We start from the raw sequence: 15,551 nt of genomic DNA on the forward strand, positions 1-15,551 counted from the left end.
TCTCTGTGACATTTGAGGCATTACAAGCATTTCCCACAGTTCCTCCAAAAACAGCCCCAGTCTGAATGTTTTGCTCTGGTTCCGCGACTGACCACAGTACAAATGAGTTGTAGGTAGAGACATACACAAGGTTATAGAAGAAAAACACTGGCCACTGACATGTTCTTCTCCTACACATGTAGGTGCCAACAACCTGTGAAAGAAAAACCATAATATTCTTCTCCTCATCATTCACAAAAATATAATATTGTGTATATAAATACAAAAAAAATACTGAATAATAAAAGTACTATGCAGTAACAATAAATGTCTGTGTAACTGAAGCGTAATGGCACATACATTGTCCAGGTTGTCGACACTTTGCAATGGTTGTAGTCTGTGATGATCACTGGCTTCTTTTTCTCAGTGTCACTCACAGCCGACTCGTGGTGCTTGGTGCTAAGGAGCAGCACATTCTTCCCACATTTGGTTATATAAGATACCGCTGTGTGCATCTTACTGAAAGCAGAGGTTGGACAGGAGTGTTCTATGATTTGTCTGCAGCAGCTGTGGGGGAAGCTCTGGATTGTTCTTGCAAATTGTACCAACTCGGGCCATCTTCCTCTTCAGAAGCTCCTCCGCCAGTGCATAGGAGGTGAAAAAATTGTCGCAGGTCATAGTGTTCCCCTGGAGCCCCTCTGTCATTTCCAGAACGACCCCTTTTCCCTGGTTCACCTCTGCAAGGACTTCCAGGAGACTTCCCCTTGTAGATTTACATCTTCCATGCACAGGATGTTGTGACGTCACAGGTGACCCAAATCTTTATGCCATACTTGGCAGGCTTGCTGTGCATGTACTGGTGAAATCCACATCAGCCTCTGAAAGGGACTAGCTGCTCATCCACAGAGACATCCTGGCCTGGGTTGAACAGCAGGGGAAGGCAATCCGTCCACTTCTCCCAGAAATACAACCAGCTTGTCATGCCTGTGAAGTGGAGGTCGTGTCAGCCTGTCATCAAACCTCAGGGTGGAGCTTAGGAGCTTAAATTTATGGTGAGACATGGTGGCTCGGAAAATTGAGTTTAGCTTGTTCTTCTTGTTTGCATGGGGTTCCTCCTGTAATTTCACCACTGTTCAAAAACATACAGGTAAGCGGATTGGCTATGCTAATTTGCCCCTAGGTGTGAATTAGTGTGTGAATGTGTATGTGAATGGTGCACTGCAATGAACTGCTGATCCATCCAGGGTTAATTCAGACCTTAAACCTTAAGTCCTTGACACTTGCTTTTAATCAGTGAGTCATCAGTCATTTAAACAATGTTCCAAACAGAGTACTATCATTTTTAAGTAACTGGAATATGAAGATATTTTCAGTGTGATGCATGAACTCTGATGATCAGAGTAGTACAACCCCTCAGTCCTTCATGTACCCTGTCTTTTTGGGACATGCTGCCTCTATGTCCTCAGCACTTTTCCGATAATCTTCCTTGAGTATGTTGTAGATTGCACATTGTAGTGTAGTGTAGTGGTTGATTTGTAGTGTGTAGTTGATTTGACTGTTTCTCAAAACAATTTAATCAGAGATTACACTTGATTCCTGTCAGCGATATGCTTGTAGTATATTTTTTTTGCCTCTGTTTTGAATAAAAGTATCTACGAAATAAATAAATGTAAATGTAAATCAAGACCAGCAGCAGAGACCAAAAAAGAGATGTCTCATTTAATTGTTAAATGATGTGTCAAATTCCCTCTTTTCCACCTCAAATTTACCTTTATATTATATACAGTAGCTATTATTGCTGTATGTTTTTCTTTACTTGTTTGGAGATGTAACTTTTTTTTCAGTAAAGCCTCATTTCACATGATAATTGCACTTTAGATGCTTTAGATTTATCTGGTGCATTTGAAAGACAAAATGTACACGTAAATGAGTTGAACTAAAAGCATTTAAAAGTATATTCTGTCGTTTCAGAATATTGACTGAAAGTCAATTCAACGAACAAACTGAATAGAATCAACCTCTTTGCTGATACTTTTCTATCTTGGTTTCTGAAAGAGGTTTAAAAGATACTACTATACTGACAAAATATTGATTATGTGGTGGTGTCCTATGTTTTTATATACTAAGCAGCGCAGAAGTGTGCGGTTTGGGACGCCTAGGTGGCGTGCTGGTTTACACTTGTGGCTGTAGTGCGCGGGTTGGGACGTGGCCGCGTCGTGGCAAGGCGGAGGGAGAGAGGGAGAGCCGAGTATGGCCCAGCTGACGGGGCGGAGCAGTGCGCATGCGCAGAGCGGGCAGCCTGGGAGCAAGTTTGGGTGAGGGAGTCAGAGCCAGTGTCCGCTCCGTACCGGGAGGGAGACACCGCACACGGGCTCGAGTCCGTGGGGGGGGGATAGCTGATACCACCAGCTTAGTGCGTTTATTTCCTCAACAAAACAAGAAAAAGAACGAGGAGACACTAGAGAGGAAATACGTTTTAAGGAGATATTATCTGGACAAGACATCTCTTCTTTCTCTCGCCCTGCGCGGCCCCCTCCTTCCCTCCCTCCCTCCCTCCTTTAAGACCCCCCCAAGAGAACGACCACCAAAAGAAAATACCACTTGACCAAGCTTTGCTAATACGCGATGCACCTTGAGCCTCAGAAAAAAAAAATCGACAACGGTTGTTTTTTCTTATGACCGCAGTTACTGGACTTCAACCTATGAAGATTACAGACACTGTTTCAAGTGTTGACACAGTTAGGTTCTCGACTGAGAGTAATCATCTTATTCCTGAAAAGTAACGTTAACTAGGCTGTTTATCACCCTGTTTCTTTTGTCACGGTCGGTTTTGCGTTTTTCTTTAACCATTTGTTAAGCTTTTGCGCAGTTTTCTCCTTATTTTTGTTGCTCCTGTCCGTTTTGTAACGACAATGGTCTGACAGCAGACCGCTATAGAGCCAGATTGCTGAACGGTGACGCGACGTGTATTCAGGCGTACAGAATAACCCGGTTCACCGACGGACGATTATACAATAAATAAATAAATAAAAAACACCTTTAAAAACAAAACTAAACAAAGGAATTTGTATAACCACTCTCATAGGAAAGTTTTACGACGCTTCGAATCGAAGCCAGCTTGACCATATTCATCTCTCAGTTTCTCCAAAGGTAAGTCCGCCTTCACAAACTCACTAACCCTAAATGTGGACTGTATCACACTGATGTTGTTGCATTGTCCTCACACACAGTCTCCTCAGCTGTTGACAAATATTTGAGACACCACGACGTGGCTGTAGTTTTATTGAGATGTGTCAAGCTGTCACTTCTAGCTATTGTGAATGACCCATTTTCTAATGATTGTTTGTTTCATTTGGCTCGCAGTTCACCGTGTTGGCTACGTGGACCTTCTTGGTAGTGCAGAGATACAGTTATCCACCCAATTAAGGGGTAAATGTTGATGTAAGCCTTCTTTGGTGACTTGTCTGTTCGGATAGAAATACATGAATAGAAGCTCAGCCTGGAAAGATGACGGTGCAGCTTAGTCTGGTTGGCAACGATGATGTGCAGTGAATGAATAGTGTTTTGCAGCAGTTAGGTGATTCCACAAACCCTGGGCTTAATTGAGGAGTGCATTGAGTTTGAGCCCTTGGATCAGAGACTGTTGTCATTGGTGGCCACGCATGGCTTGAATGCAGCAGAGCTTGCACGTCAGGAAGTAATTAATCAAATGACGAAGAGAATCTGAAATTCAAGGATAAGTACATGGTCCGGAGCATAGAATCTTTTGGTTAGGTACTTTGTCACACTGTAAGAATTAGTTCTCTGATTGTTGCAGCAGTACAAAATCTTGGCATTGCGTTGCTTGTCCATACACGTGAGGGTAAATATTTTGATGCCTTTGAGACCCTTTCACTCTTTTTGGCCATATTCTCCACTATTTGAGTAAACCACTCTGATTTGCCTTTCGGTATGCTCTAATAATGTGCTTAATAACCTATTCATTCATATACTCTACAGCCATAGGTATGTCATATTCAGCCGTCCTTAGGAAATTGCTACAGTGCACTCAAAAAACAACAGAAATGAAACATCCATAAAACAGATAGATAGTCTATAGATTAAAGCACATACTGGTGCAGATTTGGTGAATTCCGTATGGTAAATAAATCATAATCTAGATAAAAGTCTGTAGGTCATTTAGAATTATGTGAAGTATGGTCATATATGTGCACTGGGTTTGAATTTAGAGGTGCAGAAGTGACCATAATTCTTTACCTGAAGTTCAAACAGTAGGCAAGTAATGCAGGTTTTAATATATATATATATATATATATATATATATATATATATATATATATATATATATATATATATATATATTTTTTGTAATGTAATCCTTGGCATACATTTCTGTGATATGAAGCAGCTGAATTCATCTTGGATCAATCTGCTAGTCCTTCAAAAGTCCTTCAAAGTCCTTCACTTCCACAGTGAAAAATCAAAGAGAATCATTCTTAAGTACTGATGAAGACCACAGTTAATTCGAACCACAGTCATCAAAGCCACAATGAAAGTTTTGGGAATTTGAGACATTTGGCAACTCTGAGGAGCTGGAGGGCCCAGTAAGGGGCCTTGTTAGTGAACACAGTGTTTGTTCCTCCCTAGTTGAGAAAACAAGGTCAAACCAGGCCCACCCAAAAGAAGTGCAGCGAATATTTGACCATTAGGCAGGTTGTTACTTTAGTGACTGACAAGGAGCACCAAATTTGGCTACAGCTTATATGGAACTGGGAGGGGGTCAAACGGAAAGCAGAAACACAGTGCTGAAACCCATTGGAACTTGTAAGTGGTACAGAATTGGAAAAACAATAGTAATATTTATTTATGTACCACATCATTTTAATACTAAATTTGTAAAGTGCTTTAAATATAGGAGTTTAAGAAAATCTGAATATAATATAAATTATGTAATAAATTAAAATCACTTGTATAATCGACCTGTCATGATCATAAAATTTTAGTGGACAGTTTTTTGCCATACAGTTGGGTCATTTTGTATTAGTACAGTGACACAGTTTTCATAATTTTGCCACTGTACACCACCATATGGATTTGAAATTAAGTAATCAAGTGTAAACTTTAAGTGTAGACTTTCAGCTTTGATTTAATGGGTTTAACAAAAATATTGCATTAACCATTTAGGAATTTCAGCCATTTTTTACATAGTCCTTCCATTTTCTCAGGCTCAAAAGCAATTGGACAATTGACAGATAAACAGTTACATGGCCAGGTGTGGCCTGTTTTCCTTGTATTTCATGACATATTAAGGAAATAAACGGTCTGGAGTTGATTCCAAGTGTTGAATTTGCATTTGGTAGCTGTTCATGGGAACTCAACTCAGAACTCGATATGCGGTTCAAAGAGGCCATCGTTAGGTTGGAAAAAATGAAACAGACTTATCAGAGAGACAGCAGAAACAATTTGCTACATTCTTAAAAGAAGGAATGCACTGGTGAGCTCAGCAACACCAGAATGACTGGAAGACCACTAAAGTAGATGATTGCAGAATTCTTTCCTTGGTGAAGAAAAACCCCTAAACAGCATTTAGCCAAGTCAAGAACACTTAAGGAGATAGGTGCATCATTGTCAAAGTGTACAATCAAGAGACGCCTTCATGACTATAAATACTTTGGGTATACTTCAAGACACAAACCACTGGCAACACTAGACACTAAAGAACAGGAAGGCTAGGTTAGACTTTGCTAGAAAACATTTAAAAAGCCTGCCCAGTTCTAGAAGAAGATTCTTTGGACAGATGAAATCAAGATTAACTTGTACCAGAATGATGGGAATAGAAGAGTATGGAGAAGGCAAGGAAGAGTTCATGATCCACATCATATCTCAAACATGGTGGGTTATGGCATAGGCATTTATGGCTGCCAGTGTAACTGGGTTACTGGTGTTCATTAATTATGTGACTCCTGATAGAAGTAGCAGGATGAATTCTGAAGTTTATAGAGCTAAACATTCTGCTCACATTCAGTCAAATGCTGCAAAACTGATAGGATGGCACATCACAGTACAGATGGATTATAACCCAAAACATACTGCGAAAACAACCCAAGAGCTTCTGAAGGCGAAGGCAGCAACTGAATGCAGCGGCAGTAAAGGCCTGGTGAAGCATCTAAGCAGTTAGGGATGTCCATGGGTTCCAGATTTCAGACAGTCATTGACAGTCCTTAAGGATGGTTATTGATAATCTTTATATTTATAATTGTTAGCTTGTCCAATTACCTTTGAGCCTATGAAAATAGGGACTGTAATTATTAACTGAAATTATCTGGAATTAAAGCTGAATGTCTACACTTCAATCGCATCTTGATTGCTTCATTTCAGATCCATTGTGGTGGGGTACAGAGGAAAAATTACGAAGAGAGTGTCACTGTCCAAATACTTATGGATCCAACTGTACAAAAAGTTTAGTGTGGCATAGTATCACGTGAACACCATAGCAAGTGATCTAACCTGCTGATTCTTGACAGAAGCTTCAAGGGTCAAGTTTTAGGAGATTCTTAGACGGGGTCACCTGACTGGTTGAGAATGACTATGGGTAAATGATAAAACTGTAATAATCTGCTGTGAAAGTAGCAGTCAAATAATTTCATAGTTGGAGTGAGCTGAGAGAAAGCTCTTGCTGTAGCTCTACTTAATGCTGTTTGAATTTTCTTCGTTTATGCATGTCACTTACAGTTGAATCCAAAAGTTTACATACAATTTCAGTTTTTCACAGCTCCACTCATTTCATGTTACCAGACATTTCTTTTGGCAAGACAGTTAGGGTATATACTTTGTTTACATCAGAGGTCCTTTTTAAAACAATCATTTAATGAGATATCTTTAATTCACTGTATAAGAATTAGTGGGCCAAAAGTGTACATACATGAAATTGACTGTCTCTTTAAACAGTCTGGAATATTCCAGAAATGGATGCAATGACTTTTAGAAACTTCTGGTTGGTCAGTTGTCATAATTATCATAGCTGGGACTGTAAAATGGCCTACCTTTAGAGACGGTGCCATTTTGACCTTGATAATGAAAAAAATCCAAGCAACTCAGGGAAGACCTCAGGAAAAAACCTTCCACAAGTTTGTATCCTCCTTAATAGCAATTTCCAAACAACTGAAGGTTCCACAAACAGTTGTATGCAAACATAAAAATCTTGAGACTACACAGACACTGCATTGTTCAAGAAGAGGCACAAATGAGCTCCCAGGGATGAGCAAACTTTGGTCTGAAGGTTCAACTAAACCCCAAGACAACAACAAATGACCTGGTGAAGGAGTTTGAGGCATCAGGTACCAAAGTATATGCATTTACCATTAAGAGTGTTCTCCATTGACATGACCTGAAAGACTATCGCGCAAGGATGAAGCCCCTACTCTACTACTGTTTTCAGCTAGAGGTCGTAACTCATCATTCCTGACTTTTGACCATGAAAAGGCAAAAAATGCCCCTTCAACTCAAAATTCCTACTCAGGAACTTTGTCTAATCTTCTCAACCTGAGATCAGGAAATGGCGTCAAATCAACATGGCTGCGCACAGCATCCGATGTAATGAAAGTAGCACTTCTTACCTTTAAATGAGTTATGCTGTATATACAAGTTTTTGCTTTAGATCAATGAACATAGAGACATATTATATTCACTTGTTAAATCTTTAACATTGACTATGCAGTTTGATGTGTTGAGGAGGAAAATAAACATCACTCATCTTTGGGTTCACAGCGAATCGATTCGATTCACGATTCATTGGTTTCCAATCTGATTCAGAAGTGATTTTTGGAAAATTCAGAATGATTCTATTCACTTAACAATGATTCAATTCAGCAATTCAATTCAGTAACTTTTTAAAATGTATTATTCACAGTATTTAACTTCAAATGTATCTTGAGCAAGAAAAAATATGACAAACTGCTTTAAACTGTTAATTGCACAAAGTTTTTATTGCATGAAAACTAAACATTGCCTAAATTTCCTGAACATATAGGCAAGCAGGAATAAAAAGTGCAATTAAAAAAAACTATCAGGAATTCACAAAAACACATTTAAAACAGCTCACAATAGGGTGCATATCCATGCATATAAACCTGGCAATGGATGCAGTTATATAGTTTGAGTTCGAGTGGAGTTTTCGGGAAGATTCAGACCAAATAGTTTAGGTGGATTAGACCTTACCATATCTGAACTTAAAGTAGCAACTGTGGCATTTGCTTCTTCAGATAATGGTTGCTGAGGTTTGTCGTATTCCCAAAATACTTCAACTCGAATTTACAGTGTATGCAAACTACAACTGATTTGTCCAGTTTTCCATGTCTTTTGTGAAAACCAAAGTGTTCCCAAACTTTTTTTCCACATTAGCTGGTGCCTTGCAGATTTCGGGCTCACTGCCTGCCAACTCTTTTGTGCACCGCTTTAGCTAATAACCTGGCTGTAGTCTGTCAGTAATGATGTAATACACTGCGCCTGCCATTCACACCAGTTCAGCAAGATAACCTACAGTAATAATTCGTTTAAATATTGTGACCTACATAAAGTAATCTGGATGCATTTGATTTTTAGCATTTTAAATCAATAATTGAGAGTCACTAACGATTATTGAATCAAAAATCATACTCCATGATTGATGCATATAGATCGTGAAGATTAATAACCAATCGACAAAAATGAGTGAATCGTAACAACTCTACTCATCACAGTTAGCTGGCTAGCTTGTTGCTAACAAAAGACAAGTATGGAGTCAGCCATGTTTTTTCCACCACTTTATACCTTGAACGCATGGTGGTCAAATATTGCATCATTACGAGCTGACTTCAAACTTCCGAATTAAATCAAATGTAGCATAAGACTAGCCTAAAATATCTCTGATTACATGAAACCAAAAATTTAACTCTTTGGCCATAATGATCCACTCTGTGTATGGAGGAAAAGGGGTGAGGATTTTAAGCCGAAGAACCCCATTCCAAGTGTGAAGCATGGGGGTGGCAGCATCATGTTGTGGGCATGTTTTGCTGGAAAAAGGACTTTTGCACTTCAGCAAATAGATGGCATCATGAGGAAAGAGGATTATATAGAAATATTGCAGCAACCTCATCATCCAGAAAGTTAAAACATGGTCAAAACTGGGTCTTCCAGCAGGACTGAGTTGTAACAAAATGGCTCTAGAGTGTGATTCGAAAATGATTCGCTCAAGGATCCGTTCACTATAAACTCCTCCTTTCAGAGAGCCTACTCTGCTCTGATTGGTCAGATGTCCCAGTCTGTTGTGATTGGATACAGGTTGTGGTTCAGAGGTGCAAGATGGTCCAAATAAAGTGGGTACGACCCCATCTTTAATGAATAATAGTTTTGCAAATCCCGCGTTGACTTAAGCTAGATTGGAGAAGCAGTCGTCAATGAAATGACTTGAACACAGATGAAAGATGGAGTTGAACTGCTGTGGTATCGTTTTAAAATGAATTTTAACCACTGACGCTTTACATCCTCATCCTTTGTGAGTCCATGCAAAGTGGTTTTGCTTTAAAGAATGTCTTCTAGACATGAACCTAACTCTTTCAGGACACAACCTCAACTGTAATGTTCAAGGGCGTGTCAAAGTACACGTTGTTCGCGTACAGCCAGTGAAGACCAGAGGCAGGTTTTTTGTTACCAACCTATGTAGGTTAGTGCAGGAAGTAAGTCTGGAATTACTAACAACTCGTTTCAACTGTTCAGAATTGGTTCCTTCTTTTGGTAGTCAATAACTCTGTTTGTTGTACACTTTGATTTTTTTAAACTTTGCAGAATTTTTACATTCACAAACAGCTTTATAACACACTACATGAAAGGTAATAGCTGAAAAAAGTATAATATGTGCACTTTAAGGACAACAGTGTGAAAGTGTTAGAGTGGCTATAGCAAAGCCCTGACCTGAATCCCATAGAAAATTGGTGGACTGAACTGAAAAGCATGAGCAAGGGGGCCCACAAACCTGACTTGGGTACACCAGTTCTATCAGGAGGAATGCACAGAAATTCTGGGAAAACATTGTGAGAAGCTTGTGGAAGACTACAATAGGCAATTGTTTCAAGTTCAAGAAATTAAAAGGCAATATAAACAAAGTGTATGTAAACATTTGACCCATTGAAAATCTTGTGTAGCAAATAAAGGCTGAAATAAACCTCTTTCCAATGACCTCTTATGGAAATAAAATAGATACATTAATTAACACAGGAACTGTATAATGATATGAAATCTGTGAGCTGTGAAAAACTGTTTGTCTTTAGCTTAGGTGTATGTAAACCTTTGGCGTTAACTGTAGCTTGCACAGTTTTCTTTATTGCAAAACCTCATGGTTTTACCTATTGAACAAGGACATAAGTTTTTTGACAGATGAAGTCACTTATTGTCTCACTTGCAAAGTCACTGTCTTCATTCAGCATTTTAATACATAGGCTCATTTTTTAGTTTAGAAGTGCAGAATACTTACTCGGTGCTGCTAAAGGGAGTGTATCTGGACAGACAAAACTCTGGATGGCCGATTCAGAACTGATACGAGAACAGAGAAGCCTGAGTCACACACTGATCAGGGCCAGACCAGACCCTCCTTAGCTGGAACCAGACCATGCATTCTTCTCCAGTTAAATGCTAACCACTAATCACAGTGTGGCCTTACAGTTTTCTCCTGGAATGGCTGCTTCTCGTCCTTCGTGTTGCATCCGCCATATAGCTACCTCACACCAGTTAAGAACTACCCTTTTCCCGATACCAAGAACCTTGGTGAAACTCCATAGTCTGTGGCTCACACCAACCATCCACAGTTCATCCACTATTTGGGTTGGGGCTGTGGTAACTTGGTCCAAAATAAATACAGACAGAGTTCTGTGCCTTAGTCCACACCACTAACATGCAACCTCTGTTATACTTTTCCTCTCTTTTTCTTTCCCCTTCTTTATTTGAAGCTGTTTTTCCTTTCTGTGTTTCGGAGAAGGAGAGATATCTCAAACAAAATGCCACAGCCAGAGAGAACCTCTATAGAAATGAAGAAAAAACAGGAAATGATGTAATTAGGTGCTCATGTCAAGAGATGTTTGTCTGGATAGCATGTATGGCTCCAGATGGCCATGTCACCATGATTGTTTTGAATCATTGAGCACTCAACAGTTTACTGTAGCAAAAGCTCCTGCACTTAAAACAGAGGCACAGCTGTTTCATATTATTATTTACTTGCATGGCCAACACCCTGGATTCTCCAGAATTACCCACAATAGTTCAGCCCAACTACAATGAGCAAAGATGTGTGTGTGTGTGTGAGAAAAGGAGAGAGGGAGGGTATGAGGGAGGCTTTTCAGCAACAGAAATAAAGCCTTCTCAAGTCTGGGCCTGGGCTCAGTGCTATGTCTGGGCAAATCCATTCCCGTCAGTAAAGCTGTACGTCTATGTGCCCTGAGCTCCCTCCCTCTTTCCATGAGCTTCTATTCCCAAAAGTTGCAGTGCATCAGAATTTGAGCAGGCCTTTGTTGCTGGTGAAAAAACTGGATTAGATGTAGAGGGGATATATCCTTATGAAAGTATCTTGAGGAACTGTTAACATCTAAATAATTTTCTTTTGTTTATAATTTTAATAGCTTATGCTTTTTAGATATGAATTCATTCAAGTAACTTAATTATAAAACTATTACTTAATATTAAATTATTAATACAAAATTTTATAAGCTGGTTTCAGTTAAAAGGCATACAAATCCAGAATATAAAGACTAACATATTTTTATAAACAGATTTTACACTCAATGCATGCAGAAGATAAGAGACACTTCCTGTTTCCCTTTAATTGCCATAAATGTATTGCCTTGCCATGGTGAAACCATTCGAGATATCAAAAATCCCTTTGCACTTTTGGCTGGCATGGTCTGAAGATGATCGGAATCGAATTTGGTGAAAATCGGGCCAACGGTCTAGGAGGAATTCAAAAAAGTAGGTTTTCAGCGAAATTCAAAATGGCAGACAGCAAGTTCGACAGATTATGGCATAATTAATTTATTGTTCTCGGCATGACTCACGGAATCTATCAAGGCCATATTCATTACGATAGGCAACCTTGTACAAAAGCTATTAGCATTTTTAAATTTCATTATACTTTTTGACCACAAGGTCAAAATCTCTTGAGTACTTTTAGGGCATAGTGCCGATGAGACAGAGTTTTTTAGCGATATGCTAATGCATTCGTAAAATATAGCATTTTACTACAAAATTCAAAATGGCCGACATGGGAAAGTTTGGTACCGTTTGACTTGGTATGCCGTACTGAATCTAATGAGACAAGCCTTATGATTTTTGGCCACCCTGTTACGTCCATTTTGGCATGCTTTTCATTGAATTCATTGATGCAATATATGGGTCTATCAGAAAGTTTTTATAGCTTTTTCCAGCACGGTCTGAAGATGATCTGATTCAATTTTGGTGAAAATTGGATGAACCGCCTAAGAGGAGTTTGAACAAGTAGTTTTTTTTGTAAATTCAAAATGGTGGAAAAATTTTCATGGTGGAAAATGATGTCAAAGAAGCTTGTTTCTAGCCCTTACGGTTCAAAAGTTATTGGCATAAATGTGAGTGCATGGTGGTGCTAGAGGGTTTGAGATAGAGACTCCAAAATGGTTACTGTTGAGACTGCCCTCTACCTGTGTGCCAAATTTCATAACAAATTTCAAGACTCAAGAGCGGAAGACGAATAAAGAACACTAATGAAAGCAATCGGTGCCTATACACCTTTGGTTGCTTGGTCCCTAATAATCCAAGGAAAACGATAGCCCTAAAAAATACTAATCCTTTAGGAAAACAATTAAACATGGGATTTATCCCCATGAAGAATATGGCAGAGTTTTCAACTACATGAAGACCAGCACTGCTCTGTTTTTTTCTTACTTGCATGTGTATGTTGAACTCCAATCATTGTAAATGACCATACACGTGCATGGTACAGCTGATTTGCATGTAGTGAGACCCACAAAACTCCATAAAAGTTCAAGTGCGCAGACAGCTGTGGGCACAAAACGATCTCTCAGGGCAAAGCCTGAGAAACACCAACAGAAGTTTTTTTGACTCGAAGTGAAGGCTCAGGGTAAAGCCAGATAAACAGAAGTAGAAATTATTTTGAATCACTACAATGCCAATAAAAATATTTAATAATATATAATATTATTAATAATAAGGGAGAGAGAAATATTCCTTCAACTGCAGCATTTGTTTACAGTTTACAGCTATGTGCAGACAGACCAGACTGTCCTCTGTTTATACAGCTGCATTTCTTTTATCATAATTAAATGATTAGTTTTATTTGTCTTAATTTATTGGTTTGTGTTGGCCGGCCTTCTTTATTTTTCATATTATTTAATTAATGCCAATAATATAAAATGACTGGTTTTCACAAAATTTTCTTGATGGTATTCTTAGACCTTGACCTAGTGAACTTTTTTGTAGAGACTCTGTAGCAATTTATTGCTTCAGAGTCTCTATTAAAAAACACATCTTGCTAGGTAAAAGTAATAAACACTTGACTTTATTACTTTCAAAGTAATGAAAATAAGAAATTTAAACTTGACAGTATATTCCAGATATAAAAATATAAATGTAAATTATATGATTATAAGTTGATAAATTCGAGGTTTACATTAGTCTTTTTATAAGTAGATTTACACACACTCAAGAGCAGGAGTAGGATACAAACATTTTTCTGAATTCACAGGATTTTTCATGAATATCCATTTTTTTGTGTAAACATTTGTATTAACAATTTACACACAAATACGTTTGCATCCAGCTTGATAAATGAGATCTGTTGTCAAAAGCAGCTTCACAGTAATTTCTAATTTAAAAAAATTAACCCTAATACGCAAGTCAGAGACGACGCAGTTTGACACAGATACACCTACCTCTTCGAGTTCTGGCCAAATTTTGTGAAGGTTTTTATTTTCTGCTCACCAGTGCATTCGTTCTTCTTTAGAATGTACCAAATAGCCAATTTGACCATACTTTAGTTTGACCGTACTTTTACTGTCTTTCTGATGGGTTTTTGATTTTTCAGCCTAATGATTGCTTGCTTCGCTGGCAGTGGCAGATCTTTGGACTTCATATTGAGAGTTAACAACATATTCCAAATGCAAATGCCACACATAAAATCTACCCTAGACCTTATATCTGTGTACTTGTAAGTGAAATAATGAGGAAATAACACAAACCTAGACAATATACTGTGGGAGACGGCACAATGTTTGTCAATGTCCAAATATTTATGCCCAGACAATAAATTGAAAATGTATGTGTGTGTATATAAATATATATTTCTCCCTCCTCTTAACAGATGCCCTTGCCTGTTCTGCCTGTGGACAAACAGATTACTTTAAGAACAACATGCCTTAGTACTGTCTGAACTAACACCTAAAACATGGAATCAAAATGTGGTAGTTAATAGGCTAATAAATACTAGTTTAGACACTAGCTTTATATTTATTATTTACTGTCAGCTCGAATATACTGTGGTAGACAGCTAAAATAACATTAGCCTTGTCAATGTCCAAATATTTATGGACCTGACTATGTGCTTTATATACGGTGCTGTGTTTGGCCCCATCGTGATTGATTCTGTTTTTGTGTATATCTCAATAAATTGTTTCAGAAAATCAAACAAAATCTAAGATAAAACAAAAGTAACCTGAGTAAACACAATACAGTTTTTAAGTGATGGTTATTTATTGAAGCAAAAACGTTATCTAAAACGAACTACGCCTGTGTGAAAATGTATTTGCCCTGTAGTTATTAATTCCCCAGATAGAACTTTTTCAAGAGCATGAAGTTGGTTAAAAGATCTTACCCAGTAACACATTCTGCCAAAATTGAAAGAAATAACAGAAATGATGAGGAAGAAGGTGATTGAAATACATCAGTCTGGGAAGGGTTACAAAGCTATTTCAAAGGCTCTGGGATTCCAAAGGACCACAGTGAGAGCCATTATCTCCAAATGGAAAAATTCGGCACAGTAGTGCACCTCACCCAGAAGATTTAAGCGGGCAATTAGTTTTTCACATTGGTGATTGGTGTTGGAGAACTTTTTTTGCTTCAATAAAAAAAATAAAAGCTGTATTGTGTGTTTACTCAGGTTGCCTTTGTTTTATGTTGTATTTTGTTTGAAGATCTAAAACTATATAGTATGTGAGACACCCAAAAACAAAAGAAATCAGTACAAATACTTTTTCACAGCACCGTACATTCCCCTATGAAAGGAACGGAAAGGCCAATTCTTTTGTTTTTGCTATACACTCCAGACATTTGGGTTTGAGATAAAAAAAAAAAATTTCAGCTTTCATTTCCTGATATTTGCATCTAGACATGTTAAACAACTTAAAACGTCACCTTTGGTCACGCCACCCAATATTTGGATGAGCAAAAGTATTGAAACAGATAAAGTAAATACTCAATATTTGGTTGCATATCCCTTGCTTGCAATAACTGCATAAAGTTGGCAACCATCTAACATACTGTAACTGTTGTATTCTACTTTT

At 38.2% G+C, this 15,551-nt stretch overlaps 1 protein-coding gene across 5 annotated transcripts in view; it reads left to right on the forward strand.

Moving 5' to 3' along the window:
- The first annotated feature begins 2,257 nt into the window (after nt 1–2,257).
- glis2b (GLIS family zinc finger 2b) overlaps nt 2,258–15,551 on the forward strand; it is a 57,414-nt gene continuing 44,120 nt past the window's right edge. For 4 of the 5 annotated variants that reach the window (XM_053652952.1, XM_053652968.1, XM_053652979.1 and 1 more), the window contains exon 1: nt 2,259–3,129. The gene's annotated coding sequence lies outside the window, so the exon portion shown is untranslated. Of the gene's footprint in view, nt 3,130–15,551 lie in introns of all 5 variants that reach the window. The other variant, XM_053652943.1, reaches the window with a different exon arrangement.

Source organism: Ictalurus furcatus, chromosome 2 (genome assembly GCF_023375685.1).
Source record: "Ictalurus furcatus strain D&B chromosome 2, Billie_1.0, whole genome shotgun sequence".
NCBI classification, from domain to species: Eukaryota; Metazoa; Chordata; class Actinopteri; order Siluriformes; family Ictaluridae; genus Ictalurus; species Ictalurus furcatus.